Raw genomic sequence first — 15,336 nt, forward strand, 5'->3', positions numbered from 1 at the left:
GGGTTCTGATGCCCTCTTCTGGCAGCTGGGGGCATTGCACGCACATGAACCTAACTCCTGACATACATATATGTCATTTAAAATAAGAACCTTAAAAACTGAAATCCTTAGAACTTGTATTTGAGAGATAAAAGAAGATAGGATTTCTTGACACCCCTGTTCCTGGGGTGGCATGGGCCAGGAAGGGGAGGAGGCGGGTCTAGTCACACAACATGGGCAGATCCTCTTACACTTCCCCTTTAAGGGGCCAACTGGTGGATCTTGCATATGCTACCTCCAGCTTGACTTCTCCACTTCCCATTGACAATGGCCCACAACACCAACCGCTCAAGCAACGAGTGCCAAGGAGTAGAACGAGAAGCCAGAGAGGGATTGTACGTGCTGTAGATCTTTCCAGAACTCAGGAGGGCTGCCACTCCATACTCATGTTACCACTACTCCTTAATAAATTATCAAGGGCTCCTATTGCCACAAGACCAAACTATCATCTACTCTACCTGCCCTGTATGGGTTTCTCTCCTTGATGCTGTGATAAAACACCCGAGAAAAGCAACTTAAGGGCGGAAGGGTTCGTTCTGGCTCATGGTTTGAGGGGATACAATACAGTCCATCGTGGAGGGAAGGCAGGGTGGCAGGCGCGTGAGGCAGCTGCTCCCATTGCGTCCACAGTTGGGAAGCAGAGCTCAGCTCGATTCCTCTGTATTCAGTCCAGGACCTTAGATCACTGAACCACTCAGTTGGGGCGGGTCTTCTCACCTCAATTAATTCAATTTACCAACTTCCTCCTCACAGATGGGTCCAGAGGTTTGTTTCTACCATGATTATTGACCCTGTCGAGTTGACAAGATTAACTATTATGTTTCCTATGTATGACCATCCTGGAGATGGGTTATCTTAGGGCAGAAAGCATTTCCTGACAGGGAGTTGACAAAGCCCAGAAGAACTTAGGCAATGTGCCTTACTGCCCAGCCCTCTGAGGTACTCAGGCGTCGTCTGTCCATCAGCAGTAAGCAGCCACTGAAGACCACAGCCTGATATTATCACGATGTGGTCCGCCTGGAATCTCAGCACTAGAAAGAATGATGAAGGCAGATTAAAAGAGAAAAGTCCAGCCTGGGCTACCCAGTGAGCTCCAGGGCAGCCTGAGCTATACTAAGCACATACATAAACCTGTGTGTGTGTTATGGTTCAACAAGAAATGTCTCCCACAGGCTATTGCATTTGAACACGTGCTTCCCAGCTGATGATCCCCAAATTGCAGAAACCGTTTAGGGAAGGTTGTAGAGACTTTCCAGCATGGTATCTACATGGTGGATGGAGGCACTGGGGGTGAGCCTTGAGGGTGAGGTTTGTAGCCCAGCCCCATTCTGGTCCCAGCTTTTGTTTCTCCTGATTTACCACGAGGGGCATCACCACCATCTACTTCTGCCATTGTGAGTTCCTCCCTACTGTGACGGACTGATGCTGCGAGCCAAGATAAAACCTTGTCCCTTTAAGAAGCTTCAGTCTTGCAAGCAGTGCAATAAAGGAACAAACACCTCGACCGGATCGATGTGCCTTCTTCAAACTGTTGTCTACACCTGGGAGGGAGGACCAACTACTCTACTGATCACAAACACCTCAGTGTACCCAGTTTGTTTTAGCCACCGCCCCACCCCCAGGAGAAACGACTGACTGTCCTGGATAGGAAATTCTTTTTTCAGGATGAAATAGATACTGTTGAAAAGTTTTTAGTTGGAGTTTCTTTTCTAAAACGAATTTCGATTTTTCTTAGACTCGGTTTCCCAACAGGGAAAGGCCTGAGAGGGGGACTGGAGAGGGAGTCCATCAGTGAGTAAAAAGTGGGTCCTGCTCTTGAAGAGGATGTGAGTTTGGTTCCCAGGACCTAACTGGGCAGCTCACCATTACCTGTAACTCCAGCTGCAAAGGATCCGATGCCCTCCGATGCCCTCTTCTGGTACCCAAGCACACTGCTTATACGTGAACATATCTAAAACCCCCACGCTCTACGCATAAGTAAAAATACATAACTCTGTACAGGCCTTGAGAGAACAATTCTCAACTTCATATGAAGACAAAACAAAACACCCAGAACAGCAAAAACAATCCTGTACAATAAAAGGAACTTCTGGACGTATCGCCATCCCTGATCTCATGCTGTACTACAGAGCAATAGTAATTAAAAGACCTATATGGTATTGCTATAGAAACAGACAGGTTGATCAATGGAATTGGATCAAAGACGCTGGGATAAACTAAACTATCACACCTACAGACACCTGAGTTTTTGACAAGCCAAAATCATACAACGGGAAAAAAGAAAGCATCTTCAACAAATGGTGCTGGTCTAACTGGCCGTCTGCATGCAGAAGAGACCCACATTTATCACCCTACACAGAACTCAAGTCCAAGTCAATCAAGACCTCAATATGAAACTCGACACACTAAATCTAATGGAACAGAAAGTGGGGAATAGCCTTGAAAGCATTGGCGCAGGAGACAATTTCCTGAACAGAACACCACTGGCTCAGGCTCTAAGATCCATAATTGATAAATGGGACCTCATGAAATTGAAAAGCTTCTGTAAGGCAAAGGACACTGTCGATAGGACAATACAGCGGCAGCCTACAGACTGGGAGGAGATCTTCACCAACCCTATATCCTACAGATGGCTAATACCCAAAATATATAAAGAGCTCAAGAAGTTAGACACTGCCAAACCAAATAACCCAAATAAAAAGTGGGGTACAGAGCCAAACAGAGAATTCTCAACAGAGGAATCCTGAATAGATGAGAAGCACTTCAAGAAGTGTTCGATGTCCTTAGTCATCAGAGAAATGCAAATCAAAATGACTCCGAGACCCCATCTTACGCAGAGTGGCTAAGATCAAAATCTCAGGTGACAGCACATGTTGGTGAGGATGTGGACCAAGGGAACACTCCTCTATTCTTGGGGAGGATCACTTGTGTGATCACTTTGGAAATCAATTGGGTGGTTTCTCAGAAAACTGGGAATAGTTCTACCTCAAGACTCAGCTATACCACTCTTGGGCATATCCCAAAAAGATGCCCCACCATGCCACAGGGACACTTGCTCAACCAAGTTCATGGCAGCTTTATTCATAACAGCCAGAAACTGGAAAGCCTAGATGTCCCTTAACTGAAGAACGGATAAAGAAAATGTGGTGTATCTGCACATGGAATACTATTCAGTTATTCAAAACAAAGACATCATGAAATTTGCAGGCAAATGGATGGAACTTGAGAATATTGCCCTGGGTGTGGTAACTCAGACTCAGAAAGACATACAGGAGGGTATGTGCTCACTTATAATCGGACATTAGCCATAAAGTGCAGGATACCCAGGCTACAATCCACAGACCCAAAGCAGCTGGGTAATGAGGGGGTCTCAAGAGACGACATCTGACTCTCACACAGAAGGGAAACAAAACAGTCATCAGAGGTAGATGGAGAACAGGGTGGGAGAGAGGGTAAGGAGGGGGAACGGGGATGTCGATCAGATGTGAGGTTAGAGGTGGGGTTAGGAGAGGCCTGGGAGTGGGGATGGAAATCGGAGGGGGCATCTTTGGGACAAGCTGGAGACCTGGGACAGAGGAGGCTACAGGGAGTCTATGGGGGTGACCCTAACTGAGATGCCTACCACCGGGGGTATAGAGGCTGAAGTGGCCACCTCCTATAGCCAGATGGGACTTCCAGTAGGAGGAGGAGGACATGGCCTCACCCACAAAACCTTCAACAGACAATAGTGTCCAGCCTACAAGATGTGTGGGGATGGAGCAGAGACTGAGGGGACAGCCAGTCCCTCAACTGACACCCAAGCCATGGGGGAGAGCCAACCCCTGACACTATCAATGACATTCTGCTATGCTTGCAGACAGGAGCCTAGCATAGCTGTCGTCTGAGAGGCCCTGTCCAGCAGCGGATGGAAACAGATGCAGGGACCCACAGGCTAAACAAGGCAGAGCTCAGGGAATCTTGTGGAAGAGTAAGGGATAGAATTCAGTGAGCCACAGGTGTCAAGAAGACCGACAGAGTCATCTAACCTGGGCTCATGGGGGATCACAGAGACTGAACCACCAACCAAATAACACACAGAGGCTGGACCTAATCCCGCCCCACCCCCATTTGTAGCAGATGTGCAGCTTGGTCTTCATGTAGGTCCCCTAACAATTTGAGCAGGGGCTGTCTCTGACTACGTTGCCTGCCATTGGATCCCCTTCCCTACCTGGACTGCCTGGTTGGGTCTCCTGGGAAAGGAAGTGCTTAGTCCTGCTGGGACTAGATGTGCCAGGATAGGTTGGTACCCAAGGGAGGTGTAAGGGGAGGGGTAACCAGGGTGAAGAATTCGTAAGAGTAATTACCAATACTCCTACTGATCTGAATTTGAGTCCCAGAACCCACATGGTGGAAAAGAGACCGTCTGAACGTAGTATTCTGACTCCACACGTGCTCTGTGTTACAAGCATCACTCCCCCCAACCCACACACACAAAAGAGATCAATAAATGTAAAGAAAAATCTTTGAGGTATGTTCATACATGACTTTATATGAGATATAAAATCTAGAGGCACAGATGAGGTAGGACATGCTAGCTCCCTGACACTGGCTTAGTTCACTTCATGTGATTATTTTCCATTGTACAGGTGGGCTCTAGAATGAATGAATGAATGAATGAATGAATGAATGAATTGTTGGCTGTAAAATTTAAAAAGCACGCACGTCCTGGTTCCCGCGAGTTCTCACTCTGCATGGGATCTGTGCGCTCTAGCTTCTTGTCTGTCAGCTGCCCTCACACACTGTCCCCTTGGTGGTGGTTACCACGCCTGAGACTCACACCGAGTTCCGAGGGCCGCTAGCCCCCAAGCATTCTACAGTCCAGCACGGCTTCCTGTCACGGACTCTGCTCACACTCCCAACTACCCAGTGAAGTCATTATCGGCAAACTGGAACCCAACGACCAGATTTATGTGTTAAACGCACAATGTACAATCCGTCCACGCAATTAACTGACAACCAATGGGTAAGGATAGCAACCGCCCACCTAGGTAAGATACAGTTTGCTCATCTAGACACACAAAATCCTGTACACATCCATCCCTTAAGAATATTCATAACAGGGGCTGGAGATTTAGCTCAGTGGTAGAGCGCTTACCTAGGAAGCGCAAGGCCCTGGGTTGGTTCGGTCCCCAGCTCCAAAAAAAAAAAGAACCAAAAAAAAAAAAAAAAGAATATTCATAACAGTCTGTAAATGTGCAGGGAGAGATCTTAACACCCACCTCCATGTTCTCTCAGCTGCTCCCTCCCCTCGCTCCCTCTCTAAAACTTTTCTCCCGTCCATCCTTCCTTCTCGTCCAATGACAGGCTTTGTTCTATCCTGTACCTGCCTTCACCTGCAAAATGGCATCAACCTACAACAAATAAACAAACAAACAAACAAACAAATAAATAAATAACTCACCGATCTTCAGGGTTGAACATTACTTATAAGACAGCTTCCGCTCCTTGGTCTATGACAGCTGTCAAATAAAAAAATAAATTTACAGGTGAATACAAACATCTCCACAGTGCCAAGAGAATTCGGATCAGTAGTGTTAATTTCGCCTGCCTGCATCGTGGCTCTCTGAAAACAGTTGCTGCTTATGCCATGGATCTGGTGGCAACCAATAGCACCAGAGTTTCCTCCCTGCCATGAAAATGACTCTCCCCCCTCCTGACTTTCCCACAATGTTTTTTTTTAAATAAGATTTATTTATTTTATGTATGTGAGTACACAGTAGCTGTCTTCAGACACACCAGAAGAGGGCATCAGATCCCATTATGGATGGTTGTGAGCCACCATGTGGATGCTGGGAATTGAACTCAGGACCTCTGGAAGAGCAGTCAGTGCTCTTAACCACTGAGCCATCTCTCCAGCCCCTCCCACAATGTTTTGAACACATATTTATCGAGTCCCTATGATCTGTCTAGCGCATGGCGAAGGATGGTGCGTAGATGTGTTGCTTAAGGGAACGGGATAAATTTTCATACTGAACCGTTAAGCAATCGTGTCAAGGTGCAGAAGCCCTGCGGTATACATACAAACACACACAGACCAACACAGCAACAGTGTCACCCAGGAGAAATTAACCTGTCACATCTTGGGGCGAAAATGGCCATGAGGTATTGAGAAGAGGGAGTGAGGCAGGCAGACTCTGGGAGGTTCTATCTGACAATGTTCCTTTGAAATAAGCACACTTAATGGTGCAGCCTCCACTCTCTGGCTGGAGAGATGGCCCAGTTAACGTACTTGTTGTCTTTTGTTGACTGGATGCAGGCTAGACTCTTCTGGGAAGAGAGAACCGCAATAAAGAGAATACCTCCATTCCGTTATCTGGTAGGCAAGTCTGGAGTGGGAACTTTCTTGTGGGAGAGCCTAGCATTCTCTGGGCTTTGCATCCCCGGGTAAATAATCTTGTGTCATTTAGAAAGCAGGCTGACTGGGCTGGAGTACTGACTGCTCCTCCAAGGACTCAGGCTCACTCCTCATCATCCACACGATGACCCACAGCTGCCTATAATTCTAGTTCCAGGGAAGCTCACGCCCTCCTCGGGCCTCTGTAGGCACCAGACACTGAAGGGGTGCACAGCAAACATGTAGTCGTGAGTGTTAACGCACAGGCATCAAGTAAATAAAAACTGAAAACTTTCAAAGAAATGCTCAAAGAAAGAAAGGCATACAGGCACAGCAAGCCAGCAAGCACGCTCTGTTTCTGTTCCTGCCTTGAATTCCTGCCTGTCTCCCTAGAGTACGGACTGTGAGCTCTAAGTCAATGAAACCTTTTTCTTCCCAAGTTGCTTCTGCTCAGTGTTTGATCACAGCAACAGAGAAGCAAGCTAGAACAGCTGGTAAGGTTCTTGAGGGCCTGAACTCCATCCCTAAAACACAGATAAGAAGCAAGGTATGGTGGTGTGAGTTTGTCATCCCCAGAGCTGGGGAGGCAGGGACAGGAGGATCCTGAGGGATCACCAGCTGCACTGCCAAGAGTTCCAAGTTGACTGGATGGTATGCTCAAGCCACTGCCGCCATGAAAGTCATTGCCTGAGCTTTTCTAGCTATCAGACAAAAGACAGTCATAAATCAGTGACGTTGCCGAATGTGTTGGTGAGGACAGGGGTGGGGTGGATGAGACCAAAGCCATAGGTTTGAGATGCCATCCTTAGCTTTGAGGACAGCGGGAGCTCATCTGCTAAGCGGTGCATTCCAGAGCTTTCATTCAATTGCCAGAAGTTATACTGGAATACTGGGGTGTCTCTGAGAATGACAGAGCCTGGTAAGATGGACTTTGAGGGTTAAGCCCCCCAAAATCTCAATGGCCACCGAAGCCACCCTTAGCAGGTTAAGCACCCCTCCTGGAGCATGGTCCTCTGGTTTCCGAGAAGAGCCCCTAGAAAGGAAGGCTGAGAACCACCTCGTCATTTTACCCTGCACCACAGGATGAAATTGATGATCCACAGAGGGTGAGCTGTGAGCTTAGAAGGAACTTTGTTAGAGACAGGTGGGGTAGGGGCTCAAGAGTGTGTGTGTGTGTGTGTGTGTGTGTGTGTGTGTGTGTGTGTGTGTGTGTGTGTGTGTGTGTGTGTTTTGAACAGAGAAGGAAGAGGAGAGGGGGGAGAGAGGGGAAAGAGACAGAGAGAGACAGACAAAGACAAGACAGCCTTGGCTGCACAGTAAGTTCAAGACCAGCCTTGGCAACTCGGTTAGACTCTGTCTCAAAAGAAAAAGAAAGAAGAGGGCGATGGAACTCGGTGGTAGAATGTTTGGTATGTGGGAGGTTTTCAAGTCCATCCCTAACACTGGAGGAAAGGAAGGAGGAGAAGGGAAGGCAGGGGAGGGGAGGGGAGAGGAGAGGAGGATAAAAGAGAGAAAGAAGAGGGAGGAGAGGAAGAAAAGAACAGGAAGGAAGAGACACGGGAAAGAGAGTAGGGAAAGGAAAAGGGAAGCAACTAAAAGAGAGAACTAGGAGGAAGTGGTGCAGATAAAGCAGCCTGGGAAAAGCCAACTTCCTTCCCAGGGCAAATCTACCAAGGCGGAAAGGCTGTCTCCCCCTGTAGGCCATTCCTGTCACTTTCGACTACTTCCTCTAAGACCCGCCAGCAGCATAAGCTAAGCACAGGACCGGATGCTGAGTCTGACTCCGATGTGGGATTCAGTTTGAAGGGTACCAAGGACTATGGTGCAGTATAAAATGTCGAGGCGGCACGCAACCTTCCTTTCTAGGGGCTCTTCTTGGAAACCAGAGGACCGTGCTTCTGGAGAGATGCTTGCTGAGAGGCTGCCAAGGAAAGTCTAAGAGTGGGTCTCTGGAGCCCCCTGCTGGCACGTGAATTTGATCTCTGTGGTTCCCTTTCCTCTTTTAACTGCTGGGCCATCCGTCGGGTCCCTGGCTTTGAACTTTTTATTTTCCTGCCTTCTGAACAGGCGCAGCTGAGACTAAAAACCCATCGGACTAAACACAGCTCTTTCCAATTATTATTTTAGTTAGGGCTTCATTGCTGTGAAGAGACAACACGACCAAGGCAACTCTTAAAAAGGACATTTAACTGGGGCTGGCTTACAGTTTCAGAAGTTCAGTCCATTGTCATCATGGCAGGAAGCAAGGCAGCGTACAGGCCAAAACGGTGGTGGAGGAGCAGAGAGTTCTACCTCTTGATCTGAAGGAAATCAGGAGACTATCTTCCGCTTGGGCGGAGCTTGAGTCTCAGAGCCCTCAAACCCCGCCCACACTTCCTCCAACAAGGCCACACCTCCTTTTTTTTTTGTTGTTGTTGTTTTTTTTTTTGTTTGTTTGTTTTTTTCCGGAGCTGAGGACTGAACCCAGGGCCTTGTGCTTGCTAGGCAAGCGCTCTACCACTGAGCTAAATCCCCAACCCCTAAGGCCACACCTCCTAATGGTGCCCGTAGGCTACGCGTATTCTAATCATTTCAGTTCTACTCATTTTCAGTCTCTGTGAACTGAAGTTCACTGAGGAGGCTGCCTCTGTGTTGAAGATCCTGCAGGCTGACTGACTCCTGAGAACTTTGTGACTGTGGAGAGTTGTAGGGTTGCAAGTTAAGAACGAAAATTATCTCGAATTGTTCTCAAGAAAGCATGATGGTTGTGATGTGTGCTGGAGTGAGACCTCCAGGATGGGACAGGTTTGGGAAGGGGATGATCTGTGGGGAACCAGATGATCTGGGACTCTGGCTGGGCTGACCTTGGACCTCTGGCCATTTATGGAACCTTCAAGCGTAAGTGTGTGTGTGTGTGTGTGTGTGTGTGTGTGTGTGTGTGTGTGTGTGTGTGACGCGCACAAGATATTCACATTTATATGAGGTGTACACATGTCTGGAGGCCAGAGGTTGATATGAAATGTCTTCCTGGGGCTGGGGATTTAGCTCAGTGGTAGAGCGCTTACCTAGGGGCCAAGGCCCTGGGTTCGGGTCCCCAGCTCGGAAAAAAAAAGAACAAAAAAAAAAAAAAAAAAAAAAATGTCTTCCTCTATTGCTGTTCATTTTATGGTTTTAATGTGCATGGGTGTTACATATGTTGTTTATGGTGTATATGTATATATGTGCATGTGTTGTATGTGTGTGTATGTGTGCAGGTCCATGTATAAAAATCCAATAGAAGATGTTGGGTGTCCTTCTCTATCTCTCTCTGCCTTCTGTTTTTCTTAAGACAGGATCTCTCTCAATGTGTGATCCTGACTCTCGCTCGAGTGAAGCCAGCAAGCCCCCAATGATCTCCTTGTCTCTGCTCCCACAACACTGGGACTATGAGTGGCCACATCAGGCTTTTTCAGTAGGGGCTGGGATCCGTACTCAGGTCCTCATGCTCATACAGCAAGATACCTTACCCACTGAGCCATCTCTCCAGCCCCTCCAACTGATTTGAGTTAGTGTCTTATTGAATCTGGAGCTAACAGATTAGGTTGAGCAGACTGCCCAGCGTGTCCCAGGGATCCTCCTACCTCGGTACCTCCGTCTTCCAGGGATAAGTTCCAAATATAGACTACTGTGCCCCCCTTTTTATGTGGGTGCTGGGCACACCTCAGGTCCTCAGGTTTGCACAGTAGGCACTTTACCAATCCAGCCCTCTCTCCAGGTATTGTCAAACATTTTTAACCTTTTCCCTACCTAGACCCTTTGGGAGTCTGTTGATGTCTATAAAGCGCCTTCTTAGAAAAACATTTTAGACATGTATAAAGTAAGCCCACAAAATATATATTTTCATTTAAAAATGTCTATTGGCCCTTTCTTAGAAAAAAAACATTTTAGATATGCATACGTTTATGTGAAAACACCTAAGTCCTGGAGAGATGGTTCAGTGGTTAGGAGCACATACTGCCCTTGCACAAAACCCAAGTTCCATTCCCAGCCCCACATCTGGAAGTTCACAGCTTCCTGAATCTCCAGCTCCAGAGGGAAGCTATGCCTCTGGTCTCCATGACCACCCAAACTCATACCCCACAGACAGACAAACACAATTAAAAATACAAAATAAAATAAAAATAAATCTAGCCAATCATGGTGGTACATGAGTTTAATCCTACCTAGCATTCTGCATCAGAAGCAGTGAGTTTAAGATCAACTTGGTCTACATAGTGAGTTCCAGGGCAGCCAGGGCTACATAGAAAGACTTCGTCTCAAAATGATGATGATGATAATGATGATGATGATGATGATGATGACGATGACGATGATAAAAATAACTCTTAAAAAAAACCCACACAATATACTTGGTACATCTTTTATCATATAAAGAAAGGCATATGAACTCACACAGGGGGCTGGACAGATGGTTCAGTGACTAAGAACACTTGCTACTCTTCCAGAGGACCCAAGTTGGGGTTCCAGCACCCACATCAAGCAGCTCACAATTGCTTGTAACTCCAGCCCTCTTCTGGTGTCCCTGGGTACCTGCTCTCGAAAAAAAAAAAAAAAAAAAACCCTCAAAAGACACAAAAATAAAATCTACCTTTAACGTTTGAAAACAAACTCTTTTTTTTTTTTTTTTTTTAACTTAACAGTATGTGCATTGGCATACGCAGGCCAGAGAATATATGTGGGAATCAGAGGGCAATCTACAGGAGTCGGTGCTCTCTCTTCCACCTTTCTACGGGTCCCCGGGATTACACTCTGGCTTAACCTGCTAAGCCAGGCCCTGAGGGCCAGCAGATGTAGCGGAAAGAATGCTAAACCAGACCAGCTGTGAGCATTTGAATCTGAAACGCCCACTGCAGCTCGTGTTGTACGCATACATATTCTCCAGCAGGTGGCGCTCTTCTGGCAAGCTAGTTCGCTGGTTCTCGACCTACTGAATGCTTTGCTCCTCTAATACAGTTCCTCACCCTGTGGTGACCCCCAACATTATTTCTTTACTACTTCATAACTGCCATCTTGCTACTGTTATGGTTTTTTTTTTTTTTTTTTCCGGAGCTGAGGATCGAACCCAGGGCCTTGCGCTTGCTAGGCAAGCGCTCTACCACTGAGCTAAATCCCCAACCCCCATCTTGCCACTGTTATGGGTTCGAATGTAAATCTCTGATATGGGACCCCGGAAGGGTTGAGAAGCATGGCTTTAGGAGGTGGGGCCTGGGAGGAAAGAAGTAGGTTTGACTGTGGGGTGGGCCATTGAAGGTCATTTTCCGGCTTCAGATTCTAACTTCCTGAATCCCCTCAGCGTGAACAGCTATATAACATGCTCCCACCACGGAGCGTGAGCGACTCTGTGTCACTTTGTTCTCCATGATGGGCTAGAACCCTTTGAAATCAGAACTATCAGAACCCTTCCTCTCTTAAGGCATTTCAGTCCAGGATTTTGGCCACTTTGTGTGATTGAGGGAGACACTGGATTTCAACTTTTGGTCTCCATATGTGTGCATGCCCGCATGCACACACGGGTGCCTGAGCACACCACACACACACACACACACACACACACACACACACACACACACAAACGTGCACTCGCAGCTTCACAAGTAAAAGGGGAACAATTTGAAAGGGACGAGGGGGATCCAGGGATTGGAACAAGTATGGGTCATGTGACTGAGTGCTGGCAATTGTCTAATGTATCACTGGGCTCATTCCTTGATGTAAACAAAGAATTAGATGACCAGGAAAGATGGAAGACCACGCCACCAAGAGAGGGAAAGTTCAAGGTTTATCCCTTTGGAGTGGAAGTCTCCTAAACTGATACTGACTCAGGCATTTCACAGGTCCCCTGGGCTCCTCCTTCCTCTTGTTCCTGCTTAGACACGGTCCCTGCGACTTCCTGCTAGTTGCTTCCCACAATGCCTTTCGAGAACAAGAAGCGGCCATCTCAGGAGACTCGCTTACCATTTCCCTATGCATGTCCCTCTAATCTTCCGTCATAAATGGAGATAAATGGAGATGTCATGATGAAACCGAGTACTTTGTACAGATGACAAAGACCAGTTTAAGGCCACTAGAGAGGAGCATTTCCTCTGTGACACATGGTTTCCACAGTACGTTCATCTTACTTCGGTATTACACTCCCTTGGTCTTATAGGTGTCGGTTTTCCCTTAGATGTGGTAGCCACTGTTCTGGGATATTAGACATGCATGCAGATAGCTGTCCTGTGAAGGTGAGCTTTGGTTAGCTGCCTGCCTGCCTGGTATGTTTTGGCTGCAAAAGATTCTGCCCCAGACAGATCAGAGAATCCTTCATCTTTGGACCACGTTGGAGGGAGGGAATTAACTGTTCCCACTGTCCTCACACCTGCTTTGCCCAAACCAGAGCAGCCTTTGTTATGACAGAATTGACATGGTAGCTCTCAAGACACACCTACCTGGGAGTGACTAGTTGCTCTCCACCCCAGGGTGAGCTCTGACTTTCTACCTGTCTGCAGCCAAGTATTTCCTAAAGTAAATGCTAAATGAAAAGAGAACTCAGAGCCTGATAATCCTACCAGGTCCTCGCCCCCAAACCAAGATTCCTGCTTCCCCCTGGAACCTACTCTCAAGAAGGATGATGCGTCTTTTGTCCACTAGATGTCACTGCTGTGGCATTTATTCCTGAATTGAGGGGCCCTTAGGGTCTACGGTTTAAGGCCAGGCTGAGCAGGCTGAGTGACTTATTGAACCCAGAGAGGGGGTGAGGGGAGAGGGGGAGAGGGAGGGAGAGGGAGGGAGAGGGAGGGAGGGAGAGAGAGAGAGAGAGAGAGAGAGAGAGAGAGAGAGAGAGAGAGAGAGAGAGAGAGAGAGTGCAGAAAGCCTTGAGAGCGCAGGTTGACGCCTGTTGTTGAGAGCTGGGCAGGGCAACCTGGTGAGGGAACAGCTTTACCACACTGGAGTGGGGGAGCAGAGTTAGTCCTTTGAAGGCCTCTTGAGTGTAATGGGGAGGGAGGGAAAAGTTGTTTTGCCTAAAGGAAATGAGTGGGGGACCTGACAGCATGTAACTAGACTGAGGGGGCTTTCTTTTATTTCTGGTTGAAGCAGGTACATAATAGGTCCTGTGGGTATTCCCGGATAAGGGGGCATCCTAGGTAAGGGAACAAGCCCCTTTACTGTGTGACGACTCTTCTGCCTTCGGGGCCGTTTGTCTGGAAATGTTAGGGTAAGGTTAATGGTGAGGGGTGTCAGATGAGGCTTGGCTCCCCTGAGAGCTGTAAAAAGAGAAAGACTCAGGGTTGGGGACGTCATCTGTGAGACTCCTCACAGCAGCTAGAAGGGCTGTGACCTAACGTGGCTCGTGGCTAAAACCAGATGCCTGGGATCCCTCCTGCAAAACAGGACTTCAGACCCACCTACCAGAGTGAAAAGCAAATACAGTCTCCTGGAGTTTGGTTTCCCTGTGACAGACACTGAGGCCGAGACAAAAATTCAGGCCACGTAGTTTATTCAGAACAGAGATGGAAGGAGGGACAGGGGATAGATAAGGTGCCCAGTGGCCACTGTGGATGACTGGGGTCTCATCCATTAACATCCCTACTAGAGCTGGGCTCACCATTTCAGCTATAATCCCTGGCCATTGAACCCCAGGAACCTGTCTGTCCCCACCTCCCGGTGCTGAGGTTAAAGGTGTGCACCCCCACCCCTGACTTCATACACAGGTGCTGGGGATCTGAACTCAGGTCCCCGGGTGTACGAAGCAAGCACTTCCCTTATTCCCTTAACAGAGCCGTCTCCCCAGCTCTGCGGTTTTGTCTTCTTTTTGTCAGGACTCCACACAGGAGATAAAAGAATGATGTTTGCCTTTCTCCATTTGGTTGATCTTGCTTGACTTGATTTCCAGTCCCATCCATTTCCCTGAAAACAGCCTAACTTCATCCTCTTTTAATTTTAATGACTGAGAAGTACACACACACACACACACACACACACACACACACACACACACACACACACCCACACACCATACCACACCATGTGGTTGAGCTCTCTGGTTACTTTAAGAGTGGTTTTACAATGTGAAGCAATATATATGAACATATGTATACTCTGTGTGTGTGTGTGTGTGTGTGTGTGTGTGTGTGTGTGTGTTGCAGATGATACTTGGCTCCTGTGAGAGCTGTAAAAAGAGAAAGAAAGGCTCCAGGGTTGAGGGCATCATCTGTGAGACTCCTCAGAGCAGCTAGAGGGGCTGTGACCCAATGTGCCCCATGGCTAAAACCAGCTGCCTGGGATCCTGTAATTGCATATATGATACACACACACACACACACACACACACACACACACACATTGATTGGTTTGATCTATTTATTTTTTGAGTCAAAGTCTCACTCTGTGGCCAAGACTAAAACTGGTGATCCTCCTGCCTCAGTCTCCTAAATGCTGGCTTTACAGAAGAACACCATCATGCTCAGCTTTTCTTTTCCTTCATCATTTCTTCTCTGTCTCCTCTCCTTTCTTCCCCTTCTCTCTGTCTCTGTCTCGCTCTGTTTCTCTGTCTGCCTGTCTGTCTGTCTGCCTGCCTGCCTATGAGTCGCTGGAATGACAGATGTGCATCACACAGCTGGTGGGTCTTGCCTCCGAAGCACCCTCTTGCCTTTCCACCTTAGTCCAGGGTTGAAGCAGCACGGGATTGACCCAAAAGAAATAAAGTTTATTTATTTGTTTGTTTGAGGCAAGGCCTCTCTATGTAGCTCTGGCTGTCCTGGAACTCACTCTGTAGACCAGGCTCGCCTCGAACTCACAGATTCGCCAGGCTTCCTAGAGACACTTGTTTGTCAGTTTGACTGTCAGACTAATGAGACAATGAACCCTCATCCCCCAAATTAGAATTTCCCCAGGAATCTCACACTGGGAGAAGGAAGTGGGACTAGCCG

The sequence above is a fragment of the Rattus rattus genome, chromosome 16, assembly GCF_011064425.1.
Source record: "Rattus rattus isolate New Zealand chromosome 16, Rrattus_CSIRO_v1, whole genome shotgun sequence".
NCBI lineage: Eukaryota > Metazoa > Chordata > Mammalia > Rodentia > Muridae > Rattus > Rattus rattus.